Source organism: Bombina bombina, chromosome 5 (assembly GCF_027579735.1).
Source record: "Bombina bombina isolate aBomBom1 chromosome 5, aBomBom1.pri, whole genome shotgun sequence".
NCBI classification, from domain to species: Eukaryota; Metazoa; Chordata; class Amphibia; order Anura; family Bombinatoridae; genus Bombina; species Bombina bombina.
In genome coordinates this window covers 167,521,169-167,542,207 of record NC_069503.1, presented here as the reverse complement: position 1 = coordinate 167,542,207, position 21,039 = coordinate 167,521,169, and the positions used below count along the sequence as shown (strand labels likewise).

Genomic DNA, 21,039 nt, shown 5'->3' with positions numbered 1-21,039 from the left:
GTTTTTAGAAATTATGGAGCAAATGATCTCCCTGTGCTAAACTTTACAGCCTGTAGTAACAAAATACAACCAAAAATGGTGGATTGATTTTAACATGGCGTTGTATTTAAAGTGAAAGTAAATTTAGAGCCTCAACATTAATGCCATCCATTAATGTTCATTTGTTAAGTACAGTCGCTAATTAAAAAAAAAAAAATCATTAGTCTTAAGTAGTAATTTATATCCTAAATCGCATACCTTTTTCCGCACTTCCTCCGCCCATCCGATCATTTCCTGATTTCTCTCCTTTACACGTGAATCTTAGGATATAGATATAGCGCCTCAGACCCTGCTACCTATAGCTCTGAACAAAGGCTACCTAGCCAGCCTGTGAATTGGTGAATTTGTATGTGGGGTGTTCAAAGCGCCTCAGTTAGGCAAGGTGTTGATGTGTTGGTCATTATTACGTGGCTGAATGACCCTTGGTTATGTCAGTCAAATCAGTGAAGTTAGATTAAAAACAATTTATTACATATATAAATAATACAATACAATATAAATGTGGATCCACACTGAACAAAGGCTTATTATAAACACTTAAAGGGACACTGAACCCAAATTTTTTCTTTTGTAATTCAGAAAGAGCATGCAATTTTAAGCAACTTTCTAATTTACTCTTATTATCAATTTTTATTCGTTCTCTTGCAATCATTATTTGAAAAAGAAGGCATCTAAGCTTTTTTTTGGTTTCAGTACTCTGGATAGCACTTTTTTATTGGTGGATGAATTTATCCACCAATCAGCAAGGACAACCCAGGTTGTTCACCAAAAATGGGCCGGCATCTAAACTTACATTCTTGCATTTCAAATAAAGATACCAAGAGAATGAAGAAAATGTGATAATAGGAATAAATTAGAAAGTTGCTTAAAATTTCATGCTCAATCTGAATCACAAAAGAAAAATTTTGGTTACAGTGTCCCTTTAAAAAACATCTAAATGATGATATGTGAGGTTTTCACTCACAATCTGATTACTGTTAATGGGTATAGAGATGTATGTTTGATTTGCTACCTCCCACTCTGGTAAGAAATACTCTTGGGGCTAGATTTATCAAAGGCTAGACGAACTCTGTATGTGCTTTGCCTGTAACTGCGCTCCAGCTAGCCTCCGGAGAAGCGCACATGTGCGCCTGAATTTATCATAAAACTAGAGGTAACTTTGTGCAGGCGAGCTGGGGCGTAATAATGATAAATTTTGCCTGTCAGAAACGGCATTTACTCCCTATTTACTCCCTATTTATCACAGTACATCCCTATAAATATTTACGCCGCCATGTTTTGATTATTAAAAAAGTGTTTTTAAGTTAATATTTAGCTTATATATATTATATAATGTTTCTGTGCTGTTTTTTATATGTTGATAATTTAAGATCGCAAAAAATAAATATATTAAAATATCGATCTATATATATATATAACTGTTGGTACCCATATGCGCCAGTGGAAGCGCAAATTTCTGGCAATAACAGTCTCTTCTTGGCGCTGAGCCTTTGAAAAAACATAATTTATGTAAGAACTTACCTGATAAATTCATTTCTTTCATATTAGCAAGAGTCCATGAGCTAGTGACATATGGGATATACATTCCTACCAGGAGGGGCAAAGTTTCCCAAACCTCAAAATGCCTATAAATACACCCCTCACCACACCCACAATTCAGTTTAACGAATAGCCAAGAAGTGGGGTGATAGAAAAGTGCGAAAGCATATAAAATAAGGAATTGGAATAATTGTGCTTTATACAAAATCATAACCACCACAAAAAAAGGGCGGGCCTCATGGACTCTTGCTAATATGAAAGAAATGAATTTATCAGGTAAGTTCTTACATAAATTATGTTTTCTTTCATGTAATTAGCAAGAGTCCATGAGCTAGTGACATATGGGATAATGACTACCCAAGATGTGGATCTTTCCACACAAGAGTCACTAGAGAGGGAGGGATAAAATAAAGACAGCCAATTCCTGCTGAAATAATCCACACCCAAAATAAAGTTTAATGAAAAACATAAGCAGAAGATTCAAACTGAAACCGCTGCCTGAAGTACTTTTCTACCAAAAACTGCTTCAGAAGAAGAAAATACATCAAAATGGTAGAATTTAGTAAAAGTATGCAAAGAGGACCAAGTTGCTGCTTTGCAAATCTGATCAACCGAAGCTTCATTCCTAAACGCCCAGGAAGTAGAAACTGACCTAGTAGAATGAGCTGTAATCCTCTGAGGCGGAGTTTTACCCGACTCAACATAGGCAAGATGAATTAAAGATTTCAACCAAGATGCCAAAGAAATGGCAGAAGCTTTCTGGCCTTTTCTAGAACCGGAAAAGATAACAAACTAGAAGTCTTTCGGAAAGATTTAGTAGCTTCAACATAATATTTCAAAGCTCTAACAACATCCAAAGAATGCAACGATTTCTCCTTAGAATTCTTAGGATTAGGACATAATGAAGGAACCACAATTTCTCTACTAATGTTGTTGGAATTCACAACTTTAGGTAAAAATTCAAAAGAAGTTCGCAACACCGCCTTATCCTGATGAAAAATCAGAAAAGGAGACTCACAAGAAAGAGCAGATAATTCAGAAACTCTTCTGGCAGAATAGATGGCCAAAAGGAACAAAAAAATGTCCAATGAATGCATAGGTTCAAATGGAGGAGCTTGAAGAGCCCCCAGAACCAAATTCAAACTCCAGGGAGGAGAAATTGACTTAATGACAGGCTTTATACGAACCAAAGCTTGTACAAAGCAATGAATATCAGGAAGAATAGCAATCTTTCTGTGAAAAAGGACAGAAAGAGCAGAGATTTGTCCTTTCAAGGAACTTGCGGACAAACCCTTATCTAAACCATCCTGAAGAAACTGTAATATTCTCGGTATTCTAAAAGAATGCCAAGAAAAATGATGAGAAAGACACCAAGAAATATAAGTCTTCCAGACTCTATAATATATCTCTCTAGATACAGATTTATGAGCCTGTAACATAGTATTAATCACAGAGTCAGAGAAACCTCTTTGACCAAGAATCAAGCGTTCAATCTCCATACCTTTAAATTTAAGGATTTCAGATCCTGATGGAAAAAAGGACCTTGAGACAGAAGGTCTGGTCTTAACGGAAGAGTCCACGGTTGGCAAGAGGCCATCCGGACAAGATCCGCATACCAAAACCTGTGAGGCCATGCCGGAGCTACCAGCAGAACAAACGAGCATTCCTTCAGAATCTTGGAGATTACTCTTGGAAGAAGAACTAGAGGCGGAAAGATATAGGCAGGATGATACTTCCAAGGAAGTGATAATGCATCCACTGCCTCCGCCTGAGGATCCCGGGATCTGGACAGATACCTGGGAAGTTTCTTGTTTAGATGAGACGCCATCAGATCTATTTCTGGAAGTTCCCACATTTGAACAATCTGAAGAAATACCTCTGGGTGAAGAGACCATTCGCCCGGATGCAACGTTTGGCGACTGAGATAATCCGCTTCCCAATTGTCTATACCTGGGATATGAACCGCAGAGATTAGACAGGAGCTGGATTCCGCCCAAACCAAAATTTGAGATACTTCTTTCATAGCCAGAGGACTGTGAGTCCCTCCTTGATGATTGATGTATGCCACAGTTGTGACATTGTCTGTCTGAAAACAAATGAACGATTCTCTCTTCAGAAGAGGCCAAAACTGAAGAGCTCTGAAAATTGCACGGAGTTCTAAAATATTGATCGGTAATCTCACCTCCTGAGATTCCCAAACTCCTTGTGCCGTCAGAGATCCCCACACAGCTCCCCAACCTGTGAGACTTGCATCTGTTGAAATTACAGTCCAGGTCGGAAGCACAAAAGAAGCCCCCTGAATTAAACGATGGTGATCTGTCCACCACGTTAGGGAGTGTCGAATAATCGGTTTTAAAGATATTAATTGAGATATCTTTGTGTAATCCTTGCACCATTGATTCAGCATACAGAGCTGAAGAGGTCGCATGTGAAAACGAGCAAAGGGGATCGCGTCCGATGCAGCAGTCATAAGACCTAGAATTTCCATGCATAAGGCTACCGAAGGGAATGATTGTAACTGAAGGTTTCGACAAGCTGCAATCAATTTTTGACGTCTCTTGTCTGTTAAAGACAGAGTCATGGACACTGAATCTATCTGGAAACCCAGAAAGGTTACCCTTGTCTGAGGAATCAAAGAACTTTTTGGTAAATTGATCCTCCAACCATGATCTTGAAGAAACAACACAAGTCGATTCGTATGAGATTCTGCTAAATGTAAAGACTGAGCAAGTACCAAGATATCGTCCAAATAAGGAAATACCACAATACCCTGTTCTCTGATTACAGACAGAAGGGCACCGAGAACCTTTGAAAAAATTCTTGGAGCTGTAGCTAGGCCAAACGGTAGAGCCACAAACTGGTAATGCTTGTCCAGAAAAGAGAATCTCAGGAACTGATAATGATCTGGATGAATCGGAATATGCAGATATGCATCCTGTAAATCTATTGTGGACATATAATTCCCTTGCTGAACAAAAGGCAAGATAGTCCTTACAGTTACCATCTTGAACGTTGGTATCCTTACATAACGATTCAATATTTTTAGATCCAGAACTGGTCTGAAGGAATTCTCCTTCTTTGGTACAATGAAGAGATTTGAATAAAACCCCATCCCCTGTTCCGGAACTGGAACTGGCATAATTACTCCAGCCAACTCTAGATCTGAAACACAATTCAGAAATGCTTGAGCTTTCACTGGATTTACTGGGACACGGGAAAGAAAAAATCTCTTTGCAGGAGGTCTCATCTTGAAACCAATTATGTACCCTTCTGAAACAATGTTCTGTATCCAAAGATTGTGAACAGAATTGATCCAAATTTCTTTGAAAAAACGTAACCTGCCCCCTACCAGCTGAGCTGGAATGAGGGCCGCACCTTCATGTGGACTTAGAAGCAGGCTTTGCCTTTCTAGCAGGCTTGGATTTATTCCAGACTGGAGATGGTTTCCAAACTGAAACTGCTCCTGAGGATGAAGGATCAGGCTTTTGTTCTTTGTTGAAACGAAAGGAACGAAAACGATTATTAGCCCTGTTTTTACCTTTAGATTTTTTATCCTGTGGTAAAAAAGTTCCTTTCCCACCAGTAACAGTTGAGATAATAGAATCCAACTGAGAACCAAATAATTTGTTACCCTGGAAAGAAATAGAAAGTAGAGTTGATTTAGAAGCCATATCAGCATTCCAAGTCTTAAGCCATAAAGCTCTTCTAGCTAAAATAGCTAGAGACATAAACCTGACATCAACTCTGATAATATCAAAAATGGCATCACAGATAAAATTATTAGCATGCTGAAGAAGAAGAATAATATCATGAGAATCATGATTTGTTACTTGTTGCGCTAAAGTTTCCAACCAAAAAGTTGAAGCTGCAGCAACATCAGCCAATGATATAGCAGGTCTAAGAAGATTACCTGAACACAGATAAGCTTTTCTTAGAAAGGATTCAATTTTCCTATCTAAAGGATCTTTAAACGAAGTACCATCTGACGTAGGAATGGTAGTACGTTTAGCAAGGGTAGAAATAGCCCCATCAACTTTAGGGATTTTGTCCCAAAATTCTAATCTGTCAGACGGCACAGGATATAATTGCTTAAAACATTTAGAAGGAGTAAATGAATTACCCAATTTATCCCATTCTTTGGAAATTACTGCAGAAATAGCATTAGGAACAGGAAAAACTTCTGGAATAACCACAGGAGATTTAAATACCTTATCTAAACGTTTAGAATTAGTATCAAGAGGACCAGAATCCTCTATTTCTAAAGCAATTAGTACTTCTTTAAGTAAAGAACGAATAAATTCCATTTTAAATAAATATGAAGATTTATCAGCATCAATCTCTGAAACAGAATCCTCTGAACCAGAAGAGTCATCAGAATCAGAATGATGATGTTCATTTAAAAATTCATCTGTAGGGAGAGAAGTTTTAAAAGATTTTTTACGTTTACTAGAAGGAGAAATAACAGACATAGCCTTCTTGATGGATTCAGAAACAAAATCTCTTATGTTATCAGGAACATTCTGCACCTTAGATGTTGAAGGAACTGCAACAGACAATGGTACTTTACTAAAGGAAATATTATCTGCATTAACAAGTTTGTCATGACAATTAATACAAACAACAGCCGGAGGAACAGCTACCAAAAGTTTACAGCAGATACACTTAGCTTTGGTAGATCCAGCACTAGACAGCGATTTTCCTGTAGTATCTTCTGACTCAGATGCAACGTGAGACATCTTGCAATATGTAAGAGAAAAAACAACATATAAAGCAAAATTGATCAAATTCCTTAAATGACAGTTTCAGGAATGGGAAAAAATGCCAAAGAACAAGCTTCTAGCAACCAGAAGCAATGAAAAATGAGACTTAAATAATGTGGAGACAAAAGCGACGCCCATATTTTTTAGCGCCAAATAAGACGCCCACATTATTTGGCGCCTAAATGCTTTTGGCGCCAAAAATGACGCCACATCCGGAACGCCGACATTTTTGGCGCAAAATAACGTCAAAAAATGACGAAACGGAAAAGAATTTTTTGCGCCAAAAAAGTCCGCGCCAAGAATGACGCAATAAAATGAAGCATTTTCAGCCCCCGCGAGCCTAACAGCCCACAGGGAAAAAAGAGTCAAATTTTTGAAGGTAAGAAAAAATGAATAATTGAAATGCATAATCCCAAATATGAAACTGACTGTCTGAAAAATAAGGAAAGTTGAACATTCTGAGTCAAGGCAAATAAATGTTTGAATACATATATTTAGAACTTTATAAACAAAGTGCCCAACCATAGCTTAGAGTGTCACAGAAAATAAGATTTACTTACCCCAGGACACTCATCTACATGTTTGTAGAAAGCCAAACCAGTACTGAAACGAGAATCAGCAGAGGTAATGGTATATATAAGAGTATATCGTCGATCTGAAAAGGGAGGTAAGAGATGAATCTCTACGACCGATAACAGAGAACCTATGAAATAGACCCCGTAGAAGGAGATCACTGCATTCAAATAGGCAATACTCTCCTCACATCCCTCTGACATTCACTGCACGCTGAGAGGAAAACCGGGCTCCAACTTGCTGCGGAGCGCATATCAACGTAGAATCTAGCACAAACTTACTTCACCACCTCCATCGGAGGCAAAGTTTGTAAAACTGAATTGTGGGTGTGGTGAGGGGTGTATTTATAGGCATTTTGAGGTTTGGGAAACTTTGCCCCTCCTGGTAGGAATGTATATCCCATATGTCACTAGCTCATGGACTCTTGCTAATTACATGAAAGAAATTAGTTAAAAGAAGAAAGTACTGCATCACAAGATGTAAAAGCATGTATTATAATGGTGTTCGCCTCAGTCTGTATGGCGAAATATACAACACGCAATTGAAGCCGAAATTGCAGTTCCCTATCGGCGCAAAGCAATGATAAATAAGAAACTGGGCGTATTTGTAGGTTGGGCTGATAAACGCCTATTACTAATGTAAATTGTATCACTCGGGATTCGCTTTGATGAATATGGCGATCAGTTTGTATGAGCTATTTTGGACGGAATTAAAGGAGAATGACCTTGATAAAACTAGTCCTGGGAGGTATCTAGGATCTGCAGAGCGGATGAAACCAGCTTGTGTTTGAATAATTATGATCACGTTGTAAACACCTTATTACAGATGTCTTGAGATGTATAAATTGTGTTAAAAATCATCATAAAAGGTGTAAGTTCAAAAATAATTTGCAAAAAATATAATTCTCAAAATAGTAATAAAACGACAAGATAAAATAAATATGTGTGTGAATCAATACAGAGTCAGTGACAAAAATCAGTCTATCCCAATATAAGTGAAAAAATAATAAAAAATAAGTGAAAAAACATTTGAAGATTTAAAAAAATAAATAAAAATAATATATATATATATATATATATATATATATATATATATATATATATTAGTGAAAAAACAAACAAACAATGAAGAAAAAAATAAAAGTCAAACTTGTTTCTTGTTGATGAAAAGTCCGGTGCTGGGAATCTTGTTAGATCCTTGTGGTCTCTCTGTTATCCACTTTAAATCCTGATGTGATGTCCTGTGAAAATGTAAAAGAAATAGTGTAGACCGTCCCAACTTTAAATAAGGAATTTAAATTAATCTTACCAGCTAATAGTCAACGCGTTTCAGCCCCTTCAAGGACCACAAGGATCTAACAAGATTCCCAGCACCGGACTTCTCACCACCAAGAAACAAGTTTGACTTTTATTTTTTGCTTCATTGTTTGTTTGTTTTTTCACTAATATATACAGTGTATATATATATATATATATATATATATATATATATATATATATATATATATATATATATATATAAAAAATTTCAATTATTTTTTCATATATTTTTTCACTTATTTTTTTATTATTTTTTCACTTATATTGGGATAGACTGATTTTTGTCACTGACTCTGGATTGATTCACACACATTTATTTTCTCTTGTCGTTTATTACTATTTTGAGAATTATATTTTTTGCAATTTATTTTTGAACTTACACCTTTTATGATGATTTTTTAGCATGTGTATTTTTAACACAATTTCTAACACAATCTATACATCCCAATACATCTGTAATACGATGTTTACAATGTGATCATAATTATTCAAACACAAGCTGGTTTCATCTGCTCTGCAGATCCTAGACACCTCCCAGAGTATTTCTTACCAGAGTGGGAGGTAGTAAACCAAACATACATCTCTATACCCATTAACATCTCTATACCCATTAACAGTAATCCGATTGTGAGTGAAAACCTCACATATCATCATTTAGATGTTTTTTTTGTTCAGTGTGGATCCACATTTTATATTTTATTGTATTATTTATATATGTAATAAATTGTTTTTAATCTAACTTCACTGATTTGACTGACATAACCAAGGGTCATTTAGCCACGTAATAGTGACCAACACATCAACACCTTGCCTACCTGAGGTGCTTTGAACACCCCGCATACAAATTCTCTCCTTTTCACGTAAGACCGGTTCCACCTGCTCTTACGTGTACATTCGTGAGCATTCTCGTGAGGCGTATTATTTTGCGCATGCGCAGAAAAACATCACTACTGTGAAATCTTCAAGACAGAGAATGGACTTGTGTGTCTCATGAACGCGCATATATTGGGGCTGAAAATTACTTGAGACGCATGCGTATATAGCATTGTGTGCGTAAATCTAGTCTGTTGGGACGCCAATGGGGGACCAATCAAAATGGTTTAAAGGGTATTCGTCATTAAAAAACAAAAACATTTTTAATAGCCAGACAGAGCTACGCCGATTGAACCGAGCGTTGTAAAAGGTACTTTTAAAGGTTTAATACTAATAATATTACAAAAATGATGAATTAAAGTCACACTAATTTTCAATTTACTTTACAAAGCTGCATAGGGGTTCGTGAAAGTTAACTTTTCCTTTGGGTTCATGTATATGATATCATATTTATTTCATATTTTTTATGCATTAAAAAATAAAACATGTTTATATTTAAAGTGAATCTAATACGAAGTACAACAAATAATCAGGTATTTATTGTTCACTGTCTGCCAGGGACAGGTCCCACAGAAATATATTGCACAGGAATATCCATAAAAAAGGCAATGTTAAAATAGAAAAAAAAGACATCCCTTTATTAAAGGGACACTGAACCCAAAATTTTTCTTTCATGATTCAGATAGAGCATGCAATTTTAAGCAACTTTCTAATTTACTCCTATTATCAATGTTTCTTCGTTCTCTTGCTATCTTTACATAAAAAAGAAGGCATCTAAGCTTTTTTCTTGGTTCAGAACCAATCAGCAAGGACAACCTAGGTTGTTCACCAAAAATGGGCCGGCATCTAAACTTACTTTCTTGCATTTAAAAAAAAGATACCAAGAGAATAAAGAACATTTGATAATAGGAGTTAATTAGAAAGTTGCTTAAAATTTCATGCTCTATCTGAATCACAAAAGAAAAAATTTGGGTGCAGTGTCCCTTAAAGTACTTTATACAACTGTATATTCTGCACATAGAATATTTTGTTCATTTTTGTAACACAGAAGCAGATGATTGTTTATTTTTTTTAACTATTACAGCTCCCTTAGAAGTTTGTTCACTAAGGTGTGTAAATGGTTGCGTAGTATTTTAGGATATTACAGGTTACAATATTTTATTTGACAAATTTTATATTTTTGAAGAGGTGTCTTAAAGGGACCTTAAAGTAATAATTAGACTTTCATGATTTAGACAGAGCATACAATTTTGAACAATTTTCCAATTTACTTCTATTATTTAATTTGCTTACTTCTCTTATTATCCTTTGCTGAAAAGTTTATCTAGGTAAGCTCAGGAGCAGCAAAGAACCTAGGTTCTAGCTGCTGATTGGTGGCCGCATATATATACTGATTGTTATTGGCTCACCCATATGTTCAGTTAGAAACCAGTAGTGCATTGCTTCTCCTTCAACAACTGATACCAAGAGAATTAAAATAAATTGATAATAGAAGTAAACTGGAAAGTTGTTTAAAATTGTTGGTGCTACCTAAATCATGAAAGAAAATTTTTGGGTTTCAGGTCCCTTTAAGGAAAAAAATATAGGGGACGGCACACAGTCACAAGTAGATGGGCACACATGTACATACAGTGGTATAAAAACATCAATATAGTGAGAGGGTTACAGGGCACAGGAGACCAGCAATGATTCATGGTTGCAGGGGGGCTCCCTGGCCTTCATGGAAGTGCACACTGCTGACTTATCAAGGCTAACCCTGCTATATCACTTTCCCTAATTGGTTTTGCCAGATAAGAATTGCAAACAAAAGCACCTTATTCTGACAGTATGGCTGTCCAAGCATTGTCATCTGCAGATTTAAACCTGGATTGGCTCCTCCAAATGACACAGCATATGAGATGTTAATTTGTTTTAACAATGTTTAGACTTGGCTGATATGTTATTCTATAACAGGAAAACAGACATGTCTTGTAATTACAAGGTGTTTACTGTCCCCTTAAAGGGACACTGAACCCAAATTTTTTCTTTCGTGATTCAGATAGAGCATGAAATTTTAAGCAACTTTCTAATTTACTCCTATTATCAATTTTTCTTCGTTCTCTTGCTATCTTTATTTGAAAAAGAAGGCATCTAAGCTTTTTGTTTGGTTAAGCACTCTGGATAGCAATTTTTTATTGGTGGATGAATTTATCCACCAATCAGCAAGAACAACCCAGGTTGTTCACCAAAAATGGGCCGGCATCTAAACTTAAATTCTTGCATTTCAAATAAAGATACCAAGAGAATGAAGAAAATTTGATAATAGGAGTAAATTAGAAAGTTGCTTAAAATGTCATGCTCTATCTGAATCACAAAAGAAAAAAATTGGGTTCAGTGTCCCTTTAACAGATGTTTCTGCTTGTTAATACAGCAGTATGTTCCAGGAGTAACAGTAAGATATTTGTCATCTATGTATATAATAGATACAGAAGCTAAAATCACAGTGGGAACCTCATTTGCATATCCATTCCCACAATCCTTAGCTGTTAAAATAAGGAAACTTGTGGGGGACATAATGCTAGTCAGGGTGTAATATGTGAGCTTATTTACAGTGGAAATGTTGTCAATCAATGTTTTTTTTTCCCCTCCAGAATTTAGTCAATTGTCTGTCAAAGGTAAACAATGAAAGTTTCATCATCTAATTCTTTTGGTGTGTTTTAGTGACTCATGTATCTGACAGACTGGGGCATGTCTGGGCAGGTTATTATAAATGAATGAAAAAACGAATAGCTGTTTCATATACAAAAATAATCTAAATGAACACTTTCCCATATATTATTATATACTCTGCAGCGGGTATAACAAGTCATTAGAAAGACATCACAGGGACATAAAACACATTTTTTATTCTTTCATGATTCAGATAAAGCATAGACTTAAAAACAAAAAACAAAAAAACAACTGTCTAATTTATTTCTGTTATCAATTTTGCTTCATTCTGTTAGTATTCTTTGTTGAAGGAGCAGCAATCCACTACTGGCAGCTATCTTAACACAACGAAAAGCCAATAACAAGAGGAAAATATATGCAGCTACCAATCGGCAGCTAGCTCTCAGCTCCTATGCCTACTTAGGTATGATTTTAACCTCTTAAGGACATATGACGGAATTTTTCCATCATAAAACAATTGAGCAAACTGAAAGCTGTGTCCTTAAAGGGTTAAACAAAAGAAAACTAAACAAATAAGATAATGGAAGTATATTGGGAAGTTGTTTAAAGTGGTATGCTCTGCCTGAATAATGAAGAAAAGATTTGAGGTTCCATGTTCCTTTAAAGGGATATGAAAACCTCCAAAATTTATTTTTTGTTTCAGATAGGGCAAAACATTTTAAAAATATTCCAATTTACTTCTATTATCAAATTTGCTTCATCCCCATACTATTCTATGTTGAAGAGATACCTAGGTAGGCATCCGGAGCACTACATGGCAGGAAATAGTGCTGCCCTCTAGTGCTCTTACAAATGGATAACATTCTTGCAAAACTGCTGCCATATACTGCTCCAGACACGTGCACGCTCCTGAGCGAACATCCCTGCTTTTCAGCAAAAAGATACCAAGAGCCAAAGAAAATTTGATTATAAAAGTAAACTTGAAAGTTGTTTAAAATTGCATTTGGGTTTCATGTCCCTTTTAATTTTACAAAATATTTGTGTGCTGAATTTACTTCTTTAGTAGAAAGTCTTCCTGGTTTACAAGTGCTGTTTTCACTTTCTTGTATAACAAGCTGCACAGATCTTTCACTAAGGACGCTGTTTTATCTTGGCTTTTAACAAAAGAATAGTTATTTTAATGCAACATTGTTTTGTTAAGCACATGAGAATGGTGAGATCCTGTGCAGGTGAGAGTCAGCTCAGTGTTGGCTTGTGGTAGTTTCCCATTCTGGATTTTTTCCTAATTACATTTTCCAATTGTTTATAATTTTTCGGCTTTATCTACCATTATGCTTTAGAAAAGCCAATTATTAACCTTTTTATTCCCAGATTAAAGTGATGGTAAACCTTCATTCATCAATTTAAAAAAAAACGGATGAAAAGTTGCCTTTGCTTCGCCGTAGCGTCACTGCTAAGCCTAGTAGCTCTGGTGGCCCACAGCACTGCTCATTTTTTTTAATTAGATGATGTTTCCACCTCTTAGCCAATAGCTGTGTGTGCTTACAGCATAATGCCCGTCGGCCTGCACGGCTATTGGCTAAGAGGTGGAAACATCACCTCAATGAAAAAAATTAGCAGTGCTGTCAAAGCAGCTTAGCTAAGCACTGAAGCCGCGGAAAATTAACGGCAACTTTTCATCAGTTGTTTTTTTTTACACTGATGAATGAAGGTGGCCTTTATTTTTAGTGATGGTAAATCCTAGTGTTTTTGAAAGCTAGTATTTACCATTATTTTAAGTAATGACGTACTAAATTTTAACAACCAAGATTTGCATTTAATTGAAATCAAGTGAGAAGTACTTTGATCAGATAATGTAGTTTGGTCTTATTTGAAAAGCATCAATCTTAAAACAGTTTGAAATGGCTTTGCATTTGAGAATCCCCTTGAAAAAGTCACACAAAGCACTTCAGACAAATATTTTCATTAAAGGGACAGTCAACCATAGAATTGTTATTGTTTTAAAAGATAGATAATCCCTTTATTACTCATTCCTCAGTTTTGCATAACCAACACAGTTATATTAATGTACTTTGTACCTTTGTGATTACCTTGTATCTAGGAACCTTCTTCCAGCCCCCTGATCACATGACTGTGACTGTTTATTATCTATTGTCTTAAATTTAGTATTGTTTTGTGCTAGATCTTAAATAACTTTCTGTGCCTGAACACAGTGTTATCTATATTGCCCACGTGTACTTTCTGTCTCTTTGTGTTGAAAAGAGATTTAAAAAGCCTGTGATAAGAGGCAGCCCTCAAAGGCTTAGAAATTAGCATATGAGCCTACCTTTGTTTAGTTTAAACTAAGAATACCAAGAGAAAAAAGCAAATTTGATGATAAAAGTAAATTGGAAAGTCGATTAAAAATAAAAGTCCTATCTGAATAATGAAAGTTTAATTTATACTAGACTGTCCTTTTAATTTAAAGCAGAAGGTAGCAAATAAATAATGTCAGGATCAGAGATCAATACAGGGAGTGCAGAATTATTAGGCAAATGAGTATTTTGACCACATCATCCTCTTTATGCATGTTGTCTTACTCCAAGTTGTATAGGCTCTAAAGCCTACTACCAATTAAGCATATTAGGTGATGTACATCTCTGTAATGAGAAGGGGTGTGGTCTAATGACATCAACACCCTATATCAGGTGTGCATAATTATTAGGCAACTTCCTTTCCTTTGGCAAAATGGGTCAAAAGAAGGACTTGACAGGCTCAGAAAAGTAAAAAATAGTGAGATACCTTGCAGAGGGATACAGCACTCTTAAAATTGCAAAGCTTCTGAAGCGTGATCATCGAACAATCAAGCGTTTCATTCAAAATAGTCAACAGGGTCGCAAGAAGCGTGTGGAAAAACCAAGGCGCAAAATAACTGCCCATGAACTGAGAAAAGTCAAGCGTGCAGCTGCCAAGATGCCACTTGCCACCAGTTTGGCCATATTTCAGAGCTGCAACATCACTGGAGTGCCCAAAAGCACAAGGTGTGCAATACTCAGAGACATGGCCAAGGTAAGAAAGGCTGAAAGACGACCACCACTGAACAAGACACACAAGCTGAAACGTCAAGACTGGGCCAAGAAATATCTCAAGACTGATTTTTCTAAGGTTTTATGGACTGATGAAATGAGAGTGAGTCTTGATGGGCCAGATGGATGGGCCCATGGCTGGATTGGTAAAGGGCAGAGAGCTCCAGTCCGACTCAGACGCCAGCAAGGTGGAGGTGGAGTACTGGTTTGGGCTGGTATCATCAAAGATGAGCTTGTGGGGCCTTTTCGGGTTGAGGATGGAGTCAAGCTCAACTCCCAGTCCTACTGCCAGTTTCTGGAAGACACCTTCTTCAAGCAGTGGTACAGGAAGAAGTCTGCATCCTTCAAGAAAAACATGATTTTCATGCAGGACAATGCTCCATCACACGCGTCCAAGTACTCCACAGCGTGGCTGGCAAGAAAGGGTATAAAAGAAGAAAATCTAATGACATGGCCTCCTTGTTCACCTGATCTGAACCCCATTGAGAACCTGTGGTCCATCATCAAATGTGAGATTTTCAAGGAGGGAAAACAGTACACCTCTCTGAACAGTGTCTGGGAGGCTGTGGTTGCTGCTGCACGCAATGTTGATGGTGAACAGATCAAAACACTGACAGAATCCATGGATGGCAGGCTTTTGAGTGTCCTTGCAAAGAAAGGTGGCTATATTGGTCACTGATTTGTTTTTGTTTTGTTTTTGAATGTCAGAAATGTATATTTGTGAATGTTGAGATGTTATATTGGTTTCACTGGTAAAAATAAATAATTGAAATGGGTATATATTTGTTTTTTGTTAAGTTGCCTAATAATTATGCACAGTAATAGTCACCTGCACACACAGATATCCCCCTAAAATAGCTAAAACTAAAAACAAACTAAAAACTACTTCCAAAAATATTCAGCTTTGATATTAATGAGTTTTTTGGGTTCATTGAGAACATGGTTGTTGTTCAATAATAAAATTAATCCTCAAAAATACAACTTGCCTAATAATTCTGCACTCCCTATATACAGTAAGTAATATTACTATTATAGAGATCCATATTCTTCATATAGCCATGGGGTTTTGCAGGAATTGTTCGAGAGGGAGGGGCAGCAATAAATAATAAAATAAAAAAAGTACTCCAATTCTAAACATGTACAGAAGGAGAGATGTTTTATTGTACACATGAGCTGCATCTAATTTAGAATTGCATAATCCGCAAGTACCTTATAAAAAGATAATGCAATTGAAATGTCAATTTATTTATTTTTTGACAAATTTCACAATTTACTTCAATTTTCCGCCCCCCTTTTTATGCGATCAGCCAATCACAGAGTTCTATACGTATCCGCTGCGAACTCTTTCACATGCTCAGTAGTATCTGGTGCCTCAGAAAGTGTACATATAAAAAGACTGTGCACATTTTGATAATAGAAGTAAATTGGAAAATCTCTAACTGTATGAGCTATCTATCGGAATCATAAAAGCTTAGTTTTAACTTTAGTGTCCTTTTAAAAATGGTGGTTCATTGGCATCAAAGGAGTGACTGAAATTGGTCCATATGCTTATGCGATCATGGAAAAGCAGAGTTGTTTTATAATTTGGATGCAAGTGTAAACATTTAATACCTAGTATGTTGAACTGACATAATTTTGTGCTTGGATTAACGCTAAAACACTATATGGGATTGACTTCATCATATATGAGACTGTATTCTTATTTGCTGTGCAGTATGCCGTTTGTTGCAGCCCAGTATGATTTATAAGAGTGGGGTCTCTCTTTAGTGGGTGATTAGAAACTTTACAGTTTTCTTTGATGTGCTACAACTTGTGGTGTTTTGTACATTTAATTTTTAAACTAATAAAGCAATAATTATAAAAGAGAGCTGAATCCCCTCTTTTTTTTTAGGATGCTAGGTTTTCATCCTGATCTGTCTGTAACTTTATGTACGATCTCAAAGCTATTTAGACGCTGAACCTAACAAAAGATTGTCTGTTTGTGGGCATAGAAAGGATGTTGTACCTGTGATAAGCTTTCCTGAGTGTGACACACATCTATAGTCGATTTACCTAGTTACCAGAGAAGCAAGTAACTATTATGTATGAGCCACCAACATCAATCTTTCTTCAGTGATATTGTCTTGGGCTGAGTGCAGGGGGTGGAGTCTCGGTGGCTAGGCAGTTTAGGGTTGTGTCTAGGGTGGGGTCAGTGTGGGCTTGGACGTGGCCATCTACTTTTATTATTTTGTTTGCCTGCTTTTCCTGTACTTTAAATCTATAAAAAATCCAATGTCCCCAGTGGTTGGCATGCATTAAATGGAGTTCAGAACACTGACCCTCCTACATGCACATATAATGCTTTATATATGAGGGATCTAATTTATCTGTTCCTAATTAGCCAAATTAGAGGAGATAAACATAAACAGCACTCCAGAAAGTTTTATGGAAAATGTTTTTGATTCGTATGTCACCCAGAAATGCAGGAAAGCAAAAAAAAAAAATATATACCAGCTATTTAATTTCTTGGCTAGGATACTGCTAGTTTTAATTTCCTGGTGATGTGAAGGGTTTTAGTTTCAGCTGTGCAAACTTTCTGAGATGCACAATTCAATAAACTGGTATGGAAGGAAGAGAACTGAATTGGACTGGAAATATTTAATTCCCTTCATGCTTTTGTATCAGCAATATCTGTGAGCGCACGTTATTTGCAACCTGTTCTCCCACGCTCAGTAACCTACTCTGCAGTGACCTTTGTTAAAGGTTATCAGCTCAGCACAGGTGCGTCAGAAAAATCAGGGTTTTCTATTCTCTTTCTAGACTCCATATCTGTTTTATACAAAATTAATTTGTAAAGCGTGCACATAGGATAAGTAACCAGGTTTAAATCGTCTCGGTTCAGGCATGTTATTGTAAGTTAAAAGGACACTTTAATGTAGTGTAGTGCACAATATATCCTATTAAAATAAACATTTTATTTCTTCCAATGTATAAATCTTTTTAACCCCCCCCCCCATGCCTGCCAAACTCTATCTTCTCTCTTTTTTTTCTTGAGGCCACATTTTCACCTCTCAGCCAATGGCCTTGCTAGCCACACAGCTTGTATAAAAAGATGGAAATACACATGCGCGTGCCTCCTTTATTACTGTCAGTATTAAGGAGCACGCTTTGCAGACTACATAGAGACCGGGTGGCACTTCTCTCTTCGTCACTACACTACAGAACAACAAATAGAAGGGGTGGATGATACATAGATAAGCTGTACTTAAAGAGTAGGTTTTATAATAAAATAATAATTAAAAAAATCTATATAATACAGTTTGGTTTAGCATAGTATGTACTTTATGTAACCATAGCATTTACCATTACTTTAACGTTATTTTATGTACGTATAGGACACATAAATAAAGAAGTGCTGCAAAATTTAAAGGATTTGCTGTTTCTGAGAAGCCCAGGGGCTCTCCTCTTAAAGGGACATATTAAACACAAAATGCATTTTATAAGCACATTACTCCATTTCCTTCTAGTCATGGGTGCTGCAATGTTGAAATCTATCCTTTACTACATTCCAGCACTGACCGGTTTGCACATGAGCAGTAACTCTCCTTCAGATACCTGCAGTGTACCCTAGGTTCCATAATGGTAGCACCCATGATTATAGGGAGGTGCATGGAACATATTTAGTGTTTAGTGACTCATTTAAAAGCATTTTGTTTATGTTCATATTGTCACCATAGCTGTGGCCAGATATAAATAAGTATTCTGCACTGATCTGTGTAATCTGTAGCAGGATTAGACAAACTTGGGTTTCATCTCACTTTAATACATTTGTCAGACCCAGTGGTGGTTCCAGACCTTAAAATATGGGGGTTCAAAGAGCTGACCACAAAATTAAATATCAGCACTATCCTGCAAGTTCAGGGCATAAGGCAGCTTTGCAGTTTGGGGGTGGTGCAGTAAAGAATAGGAATCAATAGCACCACCTAGAAAAGCCCCTATGTATGTTTATTACCTATTGTATAAAGCGATTGTCACTAGACACTTTGTGATATGTGCACCAAAGCTTCTCCTTTATCTCAGTTGATATGAGTAAGACAGCTTCCTATGTCAGAGAAGGGAATCCCTGCACAACCACAGGACCTGGAGACTTCTTGTCCATATGGATAACGCCGGCGTCTCTCTTCCTCTAAGTGTACAGCACAGACAGGACAGTATCCAACACAGCCAGCATAGTTAAAGGGACTTTAAACACTTAATACATGCTAGAATGATCTATTCAAAGCAAATAGTAACCTAGGACTAATATGCCAATATATTTTTTAATTAAATAATTTGTTTAAGTTTTGAAAATAATAAATATACATTTTTATTGTCCATAAAGCAATGCACACCACCATGTTGTAACCTAGGTTTTATTTTCTGCTGTAACCAATTAGGGACATTTATGTCACTAGTGTGTGCAACCAATGACTGGAATATAGCAGTATAGGAATTGGAAACATTTCAGAATTAAATTACAGGAAAAGAGGACAAAATAAATAATAAAAATTATATTTGCAAAGTATTTTTACTACATATAATGCATTTAAATAATGTTTTATAATACAGTCTCAAAGTATGTGATGCCCCTTTAAGGAACTAAAGTATAGTCATGCTTCCTAAGTATACACAATTCTATTTCATCATGTTGATCTATAGCTAATGTGATAATATTTATTGTTATCACTTATTTTTAAATGGATTCCAAACTCTATAGCTCTGATAGTCAAACATACATGGAGCATAATCCTCCATAACTATATAATTATCTTGTACAGCAACATATACATGCATAGCTCTTCTCAGTACATGATAAGCAATGTGTGTGAAAACAAGTATTTGGCACAGAGTTCCTGCCTTGAAAATCTTCAGATCTATTTTTACCTAAGTTCTGTAGCATAAAGTGTGTAAATATTAGACTTTGTCATTAAAACTCAGTAGAAATACACACCAGCCCTTTTTCTGTATTTTCTAAGTGTGGGCAAATTCCTGTATTTTTCTGTTTAAATGTTCTCCTTGACATCTATTCCAATATGTAAAAGTTTCTATAGAATGAACGTGGCAATCACCAATTTTATATAAATAGCAGTTATTAACATTTGAATGTTGATTCCCACAGACATACATTCAAATCTGTAAGAATCAACATTTGAATATTCATTTTCAAATGTTATAATAAAACATTTAAAGGAAAGTTAACACTTCTATCATGTATATGAAAGAGCATTGTAAACGCATATTTACAAATGTTTTTGCATAAAAAAGGTTAAGATAAATCAAGTTATTTGGATTTTAAAACTACTACAAAATGGATGTCCGTACACAGCCAGTCTGTGGATACAATCTCGTTGGCTAATGAGGAAACAATAATATTAGTGTTACTCTTAAAGGGATATTCCAGCCAAAATTGGAATCCACATGGATACATCTCAGTTTTGAATGGAAGCATTTTTGTAATATACATGTAATCGCAAAAATGCTTCTTATAAAATCTATAGCTGTTTCAAAAGTGTATTCAAGTATGCACCGTGCACCAGCATTTTAAACACAGCACTTGCTCAGAGAGGTGCTTGTACCATCTGGTAATGACTCAATTTGTTAATTGCTGACATGATTCAAGCCCCACTTGCACTCTGAGCAGCTGCAGTATTTTAAATGATGGTGAACTGAGAATATCTAGCTATGCTTCACTTGGAGAGAAAAACATTAGCATTAAAACTTTTACTAGAAGCATTTTTGCCAATACATGTATATTGCAAATACAGTATGTTTCTATTCAAAGATGTAATGTATTTTAATTTTGTCCAGAATGTCCCTTTAAGTGACAGTGCCAAAATAAAAACATTTATTACTGCACTATTGCTTGTATATAACAATGTTTTTAACCCCTACAAATGAGTTAAACACATAGTTAAACTAATCTCCTAAGGAACCACCAAACCAGTAAAGCATTGCTGCTCTTGAACCTACTTAGACATGTTTTTCAATAAAGAGAACAAAATAAATTTAAATTGCATTTTCAGTCTGAATCAAGTTCAAAATGTTTGCTCCTGTCACCTAAGTATAACAGGAACAGCAGCAACTAATAAGGTGACATTTTAAAGGGACATTAAACACTAAATAATTGTTAGATAGAATGATGCATTTTTCATAATTAGTTGTTTAAGTATTGACAAAATAAGTGCAAAGTTTTAGTGTCTATAA

The 21,039-nt window shown here is 35.9% G+C and overlaps 1 protein-coding gene across 2 annotated transcripts in view; it reads left to right on the top strand.

The window, feature by feature from the left end:
* The window catches only part of LOC128660130 (mitogen-activated protein kinase kinase kinase 3), a 256,117-nt gene that overhangs the window by 51,438 nt on the left and 183,640 nt on the right, over positions 1 to 21,039 (top strand). The window lies entirely within an intron of this gene.